Here is a 16549-nt window from a genome sequence, read left to right on the forward strand (position 1 = left end):
AACCAGGAATCTGAAATTGATCATGGTAGAGTTACTTATTTATACTATGGAAGACTGCCAAGCAGCAGGCTTCCCTCCCTGCGTTCTGAGAGCCCATTTCCCAGCATACAACTGCCCCTCTCAGGCTGTGGGTCCTCAATATTTTGGTCTAAACTCCTTAGGAGGGTCCAAATAACGAGGGCAAGGAGGAGGTCTACTGCACTCAATCACCTTTTTTGACTCTGCTTGCTATTATTCTTTGGGGCCTTCTTCCATACCCCCGTCATGGTTGGGTGCAGTCATAGAAGCCACCAATCTTGCTGCAATAACAGACTGACTGGCTTGGGTTGGGACCTCTCTATGTCCCAAGGAGACAAAGGCTGTGACCATGACCAAAAATTATTAGGAGTGTCCTGTGGTGGGTGCCCAGGTTGGGATTGAGGCCCCCAGTTCTGTCCCTAGGCCACTGTGGGAAGTCCTGCTCTGCAAAGAGCACATAGGAAGGGGGCTGTGGATGTTCATGATTCTGTCCATGCTCCTCTTCTGCTCTGGCAATTGCAGGTCTATCATGAAGGGGTTTCCCCTTTCAAACGCCTCGTTTAAATCAATCAAACACAGGGCCCATTGACCTCAGTTCCTGGAAAATACGGATTGAAGCTGGGTGGTGCGGTGCATACCTTTAATTTAAAAACAAAACAGATGACAACAAAAACAAACAAAATAACAAATATGGATTTGTAGGGGTTTTTTGGGGGGCATGAGTTTTGATTTTTTGTTTTTTCTTTGACACAGGGTTTCTCTGTATATCCCTGACTTCCCTGGAACTCACTATGTAGACTAGGTTTGCCTCAAATGTAGAAATTCTTTGTCTCTGCCTCCCAAGTGCTGAGATTAGAAGTGTGCACCACCACCACCACCACCACCACCACCTGGCCAAATATGAATTGTTAGCCAATCTAGGCTGGCCCATTGGATTCTGCCCTCGTATCTCAGATCAGAAACTGGGATAATAAAGGGGCTCTGCATTCTCTCTACAGCCTGCAGCCCAGGCTCAGGGTCAACCTATAGATACATTTGCACCAAGCAGAAGCCTATTCAAAGAGAGAAGCTAATAGTCCCCAAAGAGAGGAGAGGTGGAGCCACGTACAGACATCTTTACCCATACTGCCCTGTGGGCAGAGGATAGGTTTTTACCTGATGTTTTACCTGGAGGTTGCTTCTGCTTGGACTGGGGGTTGAGGATGGCTAGTAGTAGGCCTGGACACCAGGTAAAGTGATCTGGGACAGCCAAGGATCTCACAGAGAACAGCCGTTACCAACCAGAATTCTGAGCCAGCCTATATAATCTCCTACCCTACATCATTATCCATTGTTCCACAGCCTGCCTCCTATACCACCACCCCTTCTCCCTGTCCCTGTCTTCTCTGGCACTGCATGTAGAGAAGAAAGTCCTAGAACTCTGAGTGCTCCAGATGTCAAGCTTATGGTTAGTCACATTTTGAAATAGGCACAGAGCAAAGGATTCAGTCCTTAGGTGTCATTTCACAATCTCTGCTACTGCAGACTTGATGGTTTGGGATCCTTTCTTCATGCCACACGTCAAATCAGCCAACTGGACAAGAATGTCCTCTTAAGGGTTGACTGGGATCTCTCTCTTCTCTGGTTAAGGTTATCAAAGATGAAAAAGGCCTCTTTCCCAAGCAGTGCACGTATATGAGAGTGTATGTGCACACCATGTATTTATATGTGGGGATGCACATGTGTGTAGTGCAGTGCATTGTGTATGTATTCATATATATAGGTACATAGGTGTATTCATGTGCACCTGTATGTGTGTAGGCCAGACAGTTTAATGACTGTTCAGGGATGTGGAGGTCAGAGGACAATTTCTGTGAATTGATTCTATCCTTCTGATGTGTGAGCCCCAGGGTTAGGGCCCAAGTTACAAGGATTTACCCACTGAACCACCCTGCCTTTCAGCTAACTTTTTCTTTTTCTTTTCTTTTCTTTCTTTTTTTCTTTTTTTTTTCTTTTTTCTTTCTTTCTTTCTTTTTTTTTTTTGACAGTCTCTCGCTGAGACTGAAGCTTACCAATCTGACTGGACTAGCTGACCAACAAATCTCTGAGATCCTCCCAAACCTAGCATCTATATTGCAACATTGCAGGTACATGCCAACATGACCTGCTTTTTTATGTGGGTCTCAGCTCCATGCTGAAGCTTGCACACAAGCACTTCACTGGCTGTTATCTCCCCAGCCTCTGGCAGTTCTTGTAAGTAGGTCAGAAGCACTGATGCTTTTCACTTTAGTTGGGATCTGTATAAAGGATGTTTGTACTTTAATGTCCTAGCATCTAGGTACTGGGAAAAGATGTTGTTTAAGCTTTTACAACCCTTGTTCTTTGTAACTGACGGCCAAGGGGAGCACCCATTGTCTCCTTTCCTGGCAATCAGGGGCCAGGAGACAGGCAGCTCCCCTGAGAGTGTTGTTTGCCTGGAAGGTACAGTTTTATATTGCACTATTGGGTGCTGGGATAGCTTATTAGTGGTGCTCAGGTCCAACTTTAGAAGAAATTTCCAGAACTGCCTAGGAAAACCAATTGCATTTCTTGTTAAGACAAATGCTACTCTGTGTTCCATTTAGCGCTCCTGGAGTCCCTTTGTTCCTCCCACTCACTTAAATAATGTCACAGCTTCACAACATTTCCTGGGGCTTGCCAGGGCTCTCTCCCCAGGTTCTCTCCTCTGCGAGGGCTGGGAAGATGGCTCAGTGCTGCCTAGTTTCATGTCAACTTGACACAAGCTGGAGTCACCTGAGAGAATTTCCTTAGTGATATAGGGGAGGGCCCAGCCTATTGGAGGTGGTGCCATCCTTGGGCAGATGGTCTTGGGTTCTACAAGAAACCAGTCTGAGCAAGCCATTAGAGGAAAGCCCAGTAAACATCACCCCTCCACAGCCTCTGCATCAGCTCCTGCCTCTAAGTCTCTGCCCTGTTTGCAGTTCCCTGCCCTGTTGAGTGCTTGTCCTGACTTCCTTCAATAATGAAAGTGTAAACCAAGTAAACCCTGTCCTCCCTAATTGGCTTTTAGGTCATAGTATTTCATTGCAGCAATAGAAACCCTAACTAAGACAGTGGTTAAGAGCACTTGTTGCTCTTTCAGAAGATCCTGGCTCAGTTCCCAGGCATATAGTGGTTTATAACTATCTGTAACTCCAGCCCCAGGGGATCCTAAGCCCTCTTCTGATCACCACAGACACCAAGTATGCATACATATGTATGGTGCACATACATATATGCAAGTAAAAGACTCATACGGATAAAATAAAGGTTTCTTTTTGTTGTTTTATTTTTTTAATTTTTTGAGAGACAGGATCTTTCTCCGTGGCCCTGGCTGGCCTTGAACTCACAGAGTTCCAACTGCACACTGCCTCATGAGTGCTGAGATTAAAGGTGTGTGCCACTAGAAGGAAGATGTCTATTTTTTACATGAAGGATTAAGTCTTGGGTCAGTGAGATGGTTGAGCAGGCGAGAGTGTTTGCTGTCAAGCCTGATGACCCCTGAGACCCATGGGATGGGTGTACCATGGCAGGAGCATCCACACTGCTCTCTATAAACAAATAATGTAGTTCTAAAATTCTTTTAAAAAGAATTAAGTCAAGCTGGGCCTTTAATTCCACCACTAGAGAGGCAGAGGCAGGTGGATCTCAGTGAGTTTGAGGCCAGCCTGGTCCACCGAGCGAGTTCCAGGACAGCCAGGGCTACACAGAGAAACCCTGTCTCAGAAAAAAAAAAAAAAAAAAAAAAAAGAATGAAGTCTTAGTTGAATATTGGATACTGCAGTATGCAGAGTATCTTTAATGTTTTCAGAGTTGTTTGAGATTTTGATTTTACAATAGTCAATGCTGAGATTATGGCTTCATAGAAATGTAATATAAAGATGTAGACGTATGTTTAGGACTACTTTAGAAATTGTCAGAGACTCAGCCCCAATTGCAAGACAAAATTCACTTAACAATTGTTTTGAAACTCAAGTCAGAAATTCAAATGAAAGTCCAGGCATGATTGTACACTTTTTTGGAGGGTCTACAGAGCAAGCTCCAGGACATCTGGGCTACATAGAGAAACCCTGTCTCAAAAAAAAAAAAAAAAAAGAAAGAAAGAAAGAAAGAAAGAAAGGAAAGAAAAGAAAAAAGAAAGAAAGAAAAAAGAAGGAAAGAAAAAGAAATTCAAATAAAACTTTAAAAAATGAAATAATAGAATATTTTACATGATATCATCAAAAGATATGATAATTTGATACATGTTTAGGAATAATGGTAGTCAAACAATAAACAGCAGAATTAATTTTTTTTGTTTTGTTTTGTTTTTCAAGACAGGGTTTCTCTGTATTGCTTTGAAGCCAGTCCTGGTACTAGCTCAGTAGACCAAGCTGGCCTTGAACTCACAGAGATCTGCCTACCTCTGCCTCCCAGGTGCTGGGATCAAAGACATGTGCCACCAATGCCTGGTTTAACAGAATTAAACTCTTGTGTTCTTGTGAGGAAATAAAGCTTGATATGTACAGCAAAAACCCCGAAATCCAGTGGCTGGAGAGGTGGTTCAGAGGTTAAGAGCACTGGCTGCTCTTCCAGAAGTCCTGAGTTCAAATCCCAGCATCCACAAAGTGGCTCACAATTATCTATAATGGAATCTAGTGACCTCTTCTGGCATGCAGGCAGAATACTGTATACACAATAAGTAAAAGTCTTTAAATATTTTTTCATGTAATGCCATGCTTTCTTCTGACTTCCAGGGGCATCAGGCATGTGTGTGTTCACATATATTCCTGCAGGCAAATACTGCAATAAAACAATAAAAATAAATTAATATTAAATAAATATTAAATAAAAAACCCTCAAAATCCATAACATCAAATCTGGGCCATAGGCAGCCTGTTGGTGCCATCTGTTATGACATCATGTGCAGTGCATTTGTTTTCATTAACAAAGGCTGCACTGAGTTTGCACCATGTATCATGGATGAACATTACCAGAAATACCTCAAATTTATTATGTATTGATTTTTAATTAATTTTGGTCACTGTACTTTCAGAAACATTTCACTCTTGATAAATGTTTTGACAACCCTCAAATTCAGTTACATGGCCCCACTTCCAATTTAAGAATCTGCGTTTAAGCCACTACCTTATCCTTGTAACTTAATAATAGTTGAGAGAGCCAGTCTTGTGGGTCAGTTCTCCCTATACAAAAGACAGCTCATGAATTTCTTCTTCTCTCTGGGAGAGTTTGAAAGCCTCCTTTCCCTAGGAACAGGGAATCAGTTCATGATCACCAGCCATGTGACCTGTGGTGACTGCAGCTATAGGTTCTGGTGACAGGAGGGCAGACACTTCTGGAAAGTCTTGGATCTTATCACCTTTACCGCAGCATCGCTAAGTCAGGATGGAACGCTAGGGCTGCTAGAGTGTCATCTGTCCAGAATGCATCACACAGGAAACACCAAGAGACACATATAAGGGATCTGGTATGGACCGTGAAGCAAGCTCCAGGGGAAGGACTTTCAAGCAGAGGGCTAAGGCTGCTGCTTAGCACTGGCAGAGAGAGGGGCAACTCCTCAAGTGGCAAAGCATGGCCACTTAACTCTTTCTTTCTTTCTGCTTTGCTTTGAAACATGAGTCACAAGGAGTCCAGGCTGGCCTCTAACTTGCTGTGTAGCAGGATGACCTTGAGCTTCCAATCTTGCTGCCTCCACCTCAAAGTGCTAGTATTATAGATGTACATCATGCCTAGATTTTGTTCTTTATAACTTTTTTGGTGGTGTTGTGCATCGAACCCAGGGGTTTGTACATGTTAAACAAATGCTCTATCGTTGTGCTATAGTCCAGCCTGGTCTTATTAATTCAGCTCGATCTGATTCATTGCATCAGCATAAAGAGTTAACGTTGGAGTACAAAAACATTTAAGTGGGATATCTACCAGAGAATACTACTCAGACATGGGTTTGAGGCAACAGAAAACCTTTATTAGCTGGCCATCGACTACACTGGGTGTTCAGAATCCAAGTGGAGCCCCAAGTCTTTTAAACACAAAAAAGGATGAGCTTTTAAGCACAAAAACCTTATCCTGGGTTGACATACTTAAGTTAACAAGAGCATTAGCTAGAGCAGTACCACAAGCCAAAAAGCAAGGATAGTACATTTGTAGACTTCTTCAGAACTGTGGACTTTGACCAATTAGGTTTTAGTTTTTATTTTAGAAGGTGGTTTTTATGGCCTGAATGGTGCTTCCATCCCAAGGTGCTAAGGTCTGGGGCTTACTAGGGTCTGGGATCCTGTTACAGTATGTGAGTGTGTGATGCCCTCAGAGACCAGGTGAAGGAGTTCAGATGCCTTGGGTTGTTTTTTTTTTTTTTTTTTTTTTTTTGGTAGATCCTAAAATTATTTAAAATTAAAATGTCAATAAACTCTGAAAAGCATTAAAGATTATATATATATATATATGTATATATATATATATATATTTACACATATATATCCAATATTTAACTAAGACTTAGTTCTTTTTAATAATACTGGCTGGGCATGGTCGTGCATTCCTTTAATCCCAGCACTCAGACTCAGGAGGCAGAGACAGGTAGATCTCTGAGTTCAAGGCCAGCCTGGTCTATAAAGAAAGTTCCAGGACAGCCAGGAATACATAGAAAAACTTTGTCTCAAAAAACCAAAATAAAAATACTGTAGTTGATGTAAAATTTCTAATTATTTTTAGTAAATTAAATGGGATGGCTCTATGAAAAATAAAAGGTAGGGCCTAGAGCTGGGTGGTGGTGGGGCATGCCTTTAAAGGCATGCACTAGAGAGGCAGAGAACCTTTTCCAGGGGACCTAGGTTGGATTCCAAGCACCTACATGGTGGCTTCTTATGTGATATTTTGTTTATGTTCTGATAAATAAAGCTTGCCTGGATATCAGAGGGTAAAGCTAGTCACTAGTTGCCATAGAAGCCTAGAGGTCTGTACAGACAGAGGACAGGAAGTAATAAGGCTGGGTGGAGAGAGGAAGTGATAAGGCGGGGCATAGGCAAGATCTTGACCTTTTCCATCTGAGGATTTGGGGAGGTTAGAAGTGACTGTGGCTGCTCCTTTGCTTCTCTGATCTTTCAGCATTAACCTCCATATCTACCTCCAGCTTTTTGTTGATAAGATCATTCAGGATCACGGTTCACCTGGTGCCCAATGTGGGGTATGAATTCAAGAAAAACTCAAGTGTCTGTGGCTTTGCAGCCACTGGCACAGGCTGGAGCTGAATGCAGCCAGAGTCACTGCCCTGCTGGCTAGGTTTTCTTCCCACCTCCCAACCCCACCCCCAGTCCTGTAAGCGTGTCTGGAATTTTTCTGTTGGAGATTCTCTGCAGTAACCTCCACAAGCACTTGGGCTCCAAATGCCAGCATTAGCCCCTCACTACCTATCAGCTCTGCCATGTGCATTTTTCAGACAGCTGGCTCCCTCTCCCAGTGGGTTGTGGGCTTTCCCTGGACCTCCTCGGGCTGCTGCCAAACCAGGTAGCAGCCTGAAAACCAGCTTGAAGTCTCACACTTCACCTTCATCTTCACTATCATCCCCAACATCATCAGCAACAGATTTGGTGAAACAATTAGGAATTCTTAAAATGGGGAATTAGTTACAAAGAGTTTCCCCATGTTAAAAAAAAAAGGGAAACACTATTACAATGGAAGGAGTTAGGTCTCTATATGATAATACAATGGTTGGTTTAAAAATGGAACAATTAGGTGAGGGGATAATAAACTTAGCTGGGATTTACATATTGCTAATTGTAAACATTATTAGTTTTATCATTGTTTTTTTTATCCTAAAAAAGTTGGTTGATATGAGTGCCAAGATACAAGTCTTAGCAAGACTTATTAAAACAGATCATAAAGACAGACAGAAGAATTTAAAGGAGAATCAATCTAAGCATTAAGGTTAGAGAGGAACCAAACTTAATTTATCCAGTCACCTTACAGGAACTGCCCAATGACAGGTATCCCTTAGGCTATGCAAAAGCTGACTGGACTCCTGCAGAAATGTTAGATTTGAGGAGATTTAAGGAAGTGATAGTCTCATATAGTATGTGTTCACCTTTTGTGAGGCAGATGTTAATCATGGTCAACTAGTAACAGAATTATCCCACATTGACTGTAGAGACTTGCTTACAGCAGTATCAGAGCCTGGTCCTCAATTGCAGTGGAAAACCTGGTAGAAAGATAGGCTAGGACCATTGAACAATAAAGTAGGGACAGAGAGGTATTGAAATCTCCCAAGACCAACTTCTTGGCAATTATGCTGATGTACAAAGATAGTCTCTCTATGATGACTACACCCTGGTTCTATGCCTTGCAGCAGCTTTGATGCCTGGGACAGAGTTGAAGAAGTCAGAAAGAGGACTAAGTCATTTACTAAAGTTATACAGGGCCCAAAAGAAATCTTCACTGGTTTCTTTTTGGTTTGTTTTATTGTCTTTTTTTTTTCCTTCAAGACAGGGTTTCTCTTTGTAGCTTTGAAGCCTGTCCTGGAACTAGCTCTGTAGGCAAGGCTGGCTTCAAACTCACAGAAATCTGCCTGCCTCTGCCCCCCGAATACTGGGATTAAAGGCATGTGCCACCAACACCCAGACTGACTTTTTTTTTTTTTAAACAAAGATTGACTTTAGCTTTAAATAAAACAATACCAGAATTTAGATAAATAACAATTGAATTTTTGGCTTTTGAAAATGTTAATTCACAATGCAAAATGATAATTAGCCCTTTGAAGGCAAAATCAGCACCCATACAGGAATGGATCTGAGATACAATCAATATTGAATCTCATAACAATGATGATGCACAGGTGATTTCTCAAGACTTGAAGAAAAATCAAAATGTCAGGTGTTTTTAATTTCAGTAAACAAGGTGACTCAACAAGGGATTGTAGGATGGGCATTCCTAGAAACAATAATTTTTCTAAGAATAATCCAAACAGAATGCCCCTGCCTTCTGGAGTATGCAGAAGGTTTGGCAAAGGCCAACATTGGACCAATGAATGTAGATCAACAAGGGACAAACAAAGCAACACTTTGCCATTGGGAAATGCCTTGGGGGCCTCTTGCAGGCTCCCATATCAAATTTGGTTCAGTCAGTCCCTGTCACTATGGGGGAAACTCCTCCACAGAGAAATTAAAGGACCTAATGCCAATAGTAACAAACCATACTGCTATGGATGATAAAACAACTTTAGAAAATACAATAAAAATTTTCAGGAAAAAAAACCAGAATAACAGAGACCTCTTAATTAGAAGAGGTGATAGTTTATCAAATAGTGTGACCATTCAATCTAAACTAACAAATGGGGGCTGGAGAGATGGCTCAGCAGTTAAGGGCACTGGCTACTCTTCCAGAGGACCCAGGTTTAATTCCCAAAATCCACATGGTAGCTTACAACTGTAACTTGAGTTCCAGTGGATCTGACACCTTCACACCATTGCACATAAAATAAATTTAAATAAATTATTCTTTAAAAAACTAACAAATGTTTTTCATTTGATCAGATATACCTTCTCAAAAGGTAAAGTTAGAGTTATGGCAGGGTGTTGTTTTTGTCTTTCCAGGAGAATGAAGGCATCCAACCAAGAAATCTGAAGATCACTGAACAAATGAGACATCTAAAGAAAAAGGATGAATGACCCAGAGAAAATGTCCCAAGAAGATTAAATTGACCGATTGGTTTATCACATCTCCAATAAGATAAAATGTCATAAATATTCCCAAATGTTTGTTTCTGCTCTACAGACAGGAAGTGATAAGACTGGGTGTAGACAGGACAGTGACTGTGGCTGCTCCTTTGCTTCTCTAATCTTTCAAGCATTTACCTCCATATCTGACTCCGGATTTTTGTTGATAAGAACAGTTAGGATCACACTTCAGTGGCTCAGGACCATTTGTAGAGGGATCTGATGTCCTCTTCTGGCATAAAGTCATACACCTACACAGAGCATTCATATATGTAAAATACTAAATCTAAAAATGAACTAAATATCCTGAAGTTTTCAAGTGAATTGATAGTACATTTGGATTTATAACAAAGATCAGTTCCACAAAAGTTTACACTAGGGAACCAATGAGTTTAGTAGGCTTGTAGAGCATGGATGAGGGATTACTCTTAACAGGATTGTGGGTGATGCCAAAGCAGCCACAATGGAAATTCTCCATCCTGCATGAATGATGGTTTCCCACTCCCTTCCATTAACCTTCCCCTGTCTATATATTCTAGCCCCTTCTTGAGATCCCAGAGCCATGTACAGTTATGGCTGGACTGAATAAAAATAGCAAAGAGTAGCTGGATAGTCAGGCAAGGAACAAATCACCCTCTCTATCTCCCCCCTTTCCTCTACAAGAAATGTCAACAGTCTAGATGCCTGATCTTGATGGTCTCTATCCAGTAGGCACAGATGATCTCATGAAGATATTGCCTGATTGATGTGAAAGACTGTTACACTACCATGCCTGAGATTATTGAAAAAGAAAACCCATAAATATATGGCATGGGGTAAAGCTATAAACTATTGCCTATAATTTACTGGGCATCTTTGATTGATGTGGCTGGGAGTGGGGAATGAATACCGTGGATACCTCAACTTTTTTATTGTATTTTCTAAAGTTGTTTTATCATCCATAGCAGTATGGTTTGTTACAATTGGCATTAGGTCCTTTAATTTCTCTGTGGAGGAGTTTCCCCCATAGTGACAGGGACTGACTGAACCAAATTTGATATGGGAGCCTGCAAGAGGCCCCCAAGGCATTTCCCAATGGCAAAGTGTTGCTTTGTTTGTCCCTTGTTGATTTACATTCATTGATCCAATGTTGGACTTTGCCACACCTTCTGCATACTCTAATCTGATTTCCTGCTTTGATTTTGTTAAATAAACTAATGCTTAAATTTGTCTGTGTCTTTCAATTGAATTTTATTTATTTATTTATTTTGAGATAGGGTCTTACTCTGTAGCCCTGGCTGTCCTGGAACTCACTCTGTAGACCAGGCTGGTCTTGAACTCAAAGAAGTCCACTTGTCTCTGCCTCCCAAGTCCTGGGATTAAAGGTGTATACCACCACACCCACTTTTAGTTGACTTTTTCTCTTCAAGGAGACAGAAACCAAGAGACCCATGCAACAAGACCCTGTTTAAACAAAACAAAAAAAAATTCCTTTATGTATATTACAATTAGGTATGAGGGGCCGAGGAGATGGTTCAGTGGTGAAGCAAGCACTGTGGATCTGAGGGGTGTTCCCTAATGTGATGGCTAAAAGCCTCCACTTTATGCTAGGCATCCATCTTGGTATCCACTAGTCATTTGTCTCTGACTTCAGTCCCTGGAAGATAAGTTCCCAGTAGCCCTGACTCAGCAACCCACATACACACCATAAATGTACAGCAGTGACCACCTACTTGTTTTGACTAACATATTTTGCGTCTGTAACTTGCTTATGCAGACATTCAAGTCATCTTGACTACCTAATCTTGGCAGAGCAAAACAGCTCTTGGCTTCCTTGTACAGATTCTCAAGGTCTTGTGGATTTTGCCTTAAAAGATCCTTCCCTTGGGGGCTGAAGAGATGGCTCTGTGATTATGAGCACTGATTACTCTTCCAGAGGACTCAGGTTCGAGTCCCAACACCCATATCATGTAGCTAACAACCATCTAAAACTCCAGTCCCAGAAGAAACAGTGCCCTCTTCTGGCCTTCATGGGCACTGCATGCAAGTGGTATACATACATACATACCTGCAAAACATTCACACACATAACACAGAGCGGGTTCCAGGACAGCCAAAGCTACAAGTGAAATCCTGTCTTGAAAAACCAAAATAAATACAAATCTCAAAATTTTTATTTAAAAAGAAAATCTTTGTCGGGCTTTGGTGGCGCATGCCTTTTATCTCAGCACTTGGGAGGTAGAGGCCGGAGGATCTCTGTGAGATCGAGGCCAGCCTGGTCTACAGATCCAGGACAGGCTCTAAACAATACAGAGAAACCCTGTCTCTAAATAAATAAATAAATAAATAAATAAATAAATAAATAAATAAATGATAAAGAAAAAGAAAAAAGAAAATCAGTTCTCTGCCCACCTTCTCACAGCAATCTTGTTTGGCACAGAGACTATTGTCCTGCTAGCAGCTAATCAATAAATCATTTAATTATAATTGGATTTTGTCTAAGGTCTTTTCCCAGGAGTCAGAACTCTTCAATACCAGGACCTATACAAGCCATGCATGGTAGCACATGTCTGTAATTACAGAGCTGAGTGAAGACAGACTGACCACAGGAGCTCATTGACCAACTGGTCTAGCACAAACAGCAAGCTCCAGGTTCAGCAAGATACCCTGTTTCAAAAAATAAGGTGGAAAACAATTGAAGAAGATCCTCATTGGCCTCTGGCCTCCACAAGTGCATAATTAATGGCCATATCCTTAGAGAGAGAAAGAGAGAGAGAGATCTAAGGAAAGGTTTTGCTACTCTCTTTACATTTGTAAACTGTTTCTCAGAATATCTTACTTTTCCAGAGTAATGACATGTATAAATTCCTATCAAATGTGAATTCACTTATCATGAATAAGGACTGAGATTTAAAGGTCTTGGCATGTTTTTTTTATAGTTATAGGGTTTTCCCCAGTATGAATTCTCTCATGCTAAGTCCAGTGTAAATAACTGTTAAAGATCATGGCTCATGTATTACTTTTGTTACTTAGATAAAACACCATGGCCTGGCAGTGCTGGTGAGGCATGGCAGGAGAAAGCCAGAACCGGAAGAGAGCACATCTCCATCCACACACAGGAAGCAGAGAACAATGGAAGTGGTTGAGGCTATGAACTCTCAAAGTCCACTCCCAGTGACATACTTCCTCCAGCAAGACTACCTCCTAAAGTTTCCACATTGTCCCCAAAACAGCACCACCAGCCAGAGACCAATTGTTAAAAAACTTGAGCCCGTCAGAGACCTTTCTCAATCAAACCACCACACTTGTAGACTTTCTCAATGGATTTGGTCTCCAGTAACTAGACTTCGCCACATACTTTCCTAGTGTAGTTTTTAGTTTTTATCACATATACATTCTTTGGGGTTTGCTAAGGTTTGAGTAACTGTTAAAGCACTGGCCATGTTTTGCATTTCTAGGGGTTTCCCTCTTAAGTTGAGTAAGGACCAAGCTTATACTAAAGGCTTGGCCATATTCTTTATATTTGAAGCATTTCTTTCTAGTGTAGAATGTGAAGATGAGGACCCAAGAATAATTCCAAAGTTTATAGGCCCAAGTATCTAGAAGAATGCTGGCTTGACCTTATGAAGGGAGATGTATAGGATGAGGGCCTGCTTGTTGGCACTGGTTAATTTTGTTTGAGACAAGGCTTCACTATGTATCTCAGGCTGGCCTTGAACTCACTGTAGTTTAGACTAGCCCCAAGCTCACAGTGATTCTCCTGTCTCAACCACCAAGTCTGGACTTGAACTCAAGATCCCCGTCTTAGCCTGCATAGTGTTGGGATTGTAGGGATGTGCCATTATTCCTGCCAGATTTTAAATTATATTTTCCATTTCTTGGTTTTGGTTACTTGTATTTTTTAGGAATTTCCCTAGTTCACCCAAGTTTCTTGATGCATGAGTACTTTGTCCTAGTCTCTTATAATGTATTTTTCTCTCCCTTCTAGCTCTCCTTTCCTCCCCCACAGCTTCCATCCTCCCCAATAGTGTCTCATTCTGTTGACTTTGAACTTGAAATCCTCCTATGTCAGCCTCCTAAGCACTGAAAGTATAGCCCCCAACCCAAGTTTGTTAATATGGAAACATTTAAGACTTTCTATTTCTTCCACTGAAATAGTCCTGATTGCATCTTAACATTTTAACATACATTTTAATTACATGTGTCTGTGTGTCAGAGTGTGCATGTGAGTGAAGATGTTCACAGAAGACAGAGTCATCAGGTACCCAGGGATACAGTTACAGGTAGTTGTAAGATACATGGTGTGGAAACCAAACCCTGGTCTGCTACATGAGTACATGCTTTCAACCAAGGAATCAACCCTCCAGCCCCTCCCAAGTCTTTTCATATGATTAAAAAATATTTTTTAATTTAGTGATTTTTTAAATCTCTGATTTATTTAGAATGGTATTCATTTAAACTCAAATATTTATTGATTTATTAATTATTTTTTAGTTCTACTGTGGCTAAAAATATGTTGTGTGATTTAAATCTTTTCAAATTCACTTGGACTTCTCTTAGGTATTACATATGTCCTATGATGAATGTCTGTGCACTTAAAGGTAAAGGTGTATCTTCCTGGTGTTGAATACTGTATGATACTCATACTCTCTCTCCTCCCTCCGTCCTTCCTAGCCCTAGCCCTTCCCCTTCCTTCCTCTCTGCTTTCTCTATTACTAAGCCAGGGTGCTCTGACAAACGGCTTTGTGTGTATTGTGTGTGTGTATGTGTGTGTGTGTGTGTTTCTTTCTCAATAGAACTTGAATTCCCAGTCCTCTTCCTCTACCTCCCAAGTGTCAGGGTTATAGGCACAGACCATCACGAAATTTGGCTATAAATACTGGTTTTGATATGTCTGTTTCTTATTTGAAGTTCTGTAAGGTTTTTATCTTGTGGTTTTGGTGTGTATGGGTTTGTATGCTTTATTTTTGACAAAGGGCCCTAGCTGTTCTGGAACTCACAGACTGACCTGCCTCTGCCTTCCAACTGATGAGGTTAAAGACAAATGCCACCATGCCCATCCTTTTGTTTTTTAATTACATACACATACCAGTGTATACCAATCATCCCAACCTGTTTCCCCTTCCTTCTTTCCTCCAAGTCCCTCTCCCAACCTCCCCTCGGCCCCATCCCATCTACTCCTCTGTTACTATTTAGAAAAGGGCAGGCTTCCCATGGGTATCAACCAAACATGGCATATGAAATTTCAGTAAGATCAGGCAACTCCCCTCATATTAAGGTTGGACAAGGCAACCCAGTTATGAGGAAGAGGGTCCCAAAAGCCTGCAAAAGAGTCAGACAGCCCCTGCTTCCACTGCAAAGACCAAGTTTCACACTGTAATATATCTTGGAAGAAGGAAGGAAGGAAGGGACAAAGGAAAGACAAGAGATGGAAAGAAGGCTCAGTGGTTAAGATCACTGGCTGCTCTTCCAGTGGACTCTACATGGTAGCTCACTGCTACCTGTAACTCCAGTTCCAGGGGGCTGACACCCTCACACAGACCTAAAACACTAATGCACGTGGGGGGGGGGGCAGGCATGGACAAGGAAACCAGAAAGTTTCATTCTGCGGCCCAGAATGTCTTGAAACTTAATATATAATCCAGGAGCAGCCTTAACACTGTAGCACTCTTCCTTCCTCATCGTCTGCAGTGGTTAAGATTCCATATATGGCCATAGAGAAGGGTGTCGTTTGCTGCTGGCAGGGTGCTAATGAGAAGGCTGGGGTTACCTTATCATTGCTCTCTGTGGCTGACTTGGTTTTCCTCTCTCAACTCCAAGTCCTTAATTGATGCGAGATTCTGAACCATGACAAGGATTTGTCCTTAGGTGGATTATCATTCATTCTTGCCTGGCTACAGATTTGTTGGAGGCAGAGGCAGGACGATCTCTTGAGTTCGTAGCCAGTCTGGTCTACAGTCTGGGCCAGAGCAGTTATACAGAGAAACCCTGTCTCAAAAAACCAAAAATGAAAACAAAAATTACTCCTTCCTATTTCCTCTCTCAGTGTTAACTCTTTAACTTTGAGCTCTAACTAGCAGCATTTGGCATTAAGAAGACCTGGCTCCAGAACTCCACTTAATTTTAGGATGATATGCCGACAGCCAAGTATCGAACCATTTGCCATGACTTCAAGAGCATAATTTGAGGACACTGTTGGAATTGCCAGATGGAAACCAGAGAGGACCTAAAGTAGGGTAAGGGGGCACGGGATCAGTAGGGTCTTCTGTAACCCAAATATGTTCACTGAGCTGAGAACCTCCACACCCTGAGATGTCGCAGCTAAGCTATTGGAAGCAGCAGTTTCGGTCACCGGACAGAGGGCAGTTTTGCCGTTTTGTGTGTTTTCCTCGAGGAAACCACGCGCACGGCAAAGCGCAGTCGTTGTACACGGGTCGTCAAGTCCGTGGGGGCTCGGAGTGCAATGGTCGGAGAAAAGGTCGCTCCCAGGCCGCAGCGACAAGAAGGAAAAAGCCGCCGCCTCAGGACGCAGAGCCAGGCCAGGCCTCAGGCTCAGCAGGGCCGCCCCTTCCCTCGGCCGCCAGTCCTGCGCTTCACCTCCAGGCGTGCTAGGTGGAGGCCGGGCCGAGCTCTCCGAAACCGAGCGCGGAAGTCCCTCAGGACCGCACGTCTGCATCTCAAGGGAGGCAGAACTGCTACAAGTACCACACCTCCTCGCGGCAGCCGGCCCGCCCCCATCAGGGACTCCGCAGGGCGGCTACGTCATCACAGGTGGACGCAACGGAGTGACGTAAGGACGCGACGAAATTACATCAAACGGTGCAGGG

The sequence above is a fragment of the Phodopus roborovskii genome, unplaced genomic scaffold, assembly GCF_943737965.1.
Source record: "Phodopus roborovskii unplaced genomic scaffold, PHOROB, whole genome shotgun sequence".
Taxonomy (NCBI): Eukaryota; Metazoa; Chordata; class Mammalia; order Rodentia; family Cricetidae; genus Phodopus; species Phodopus roborovskii.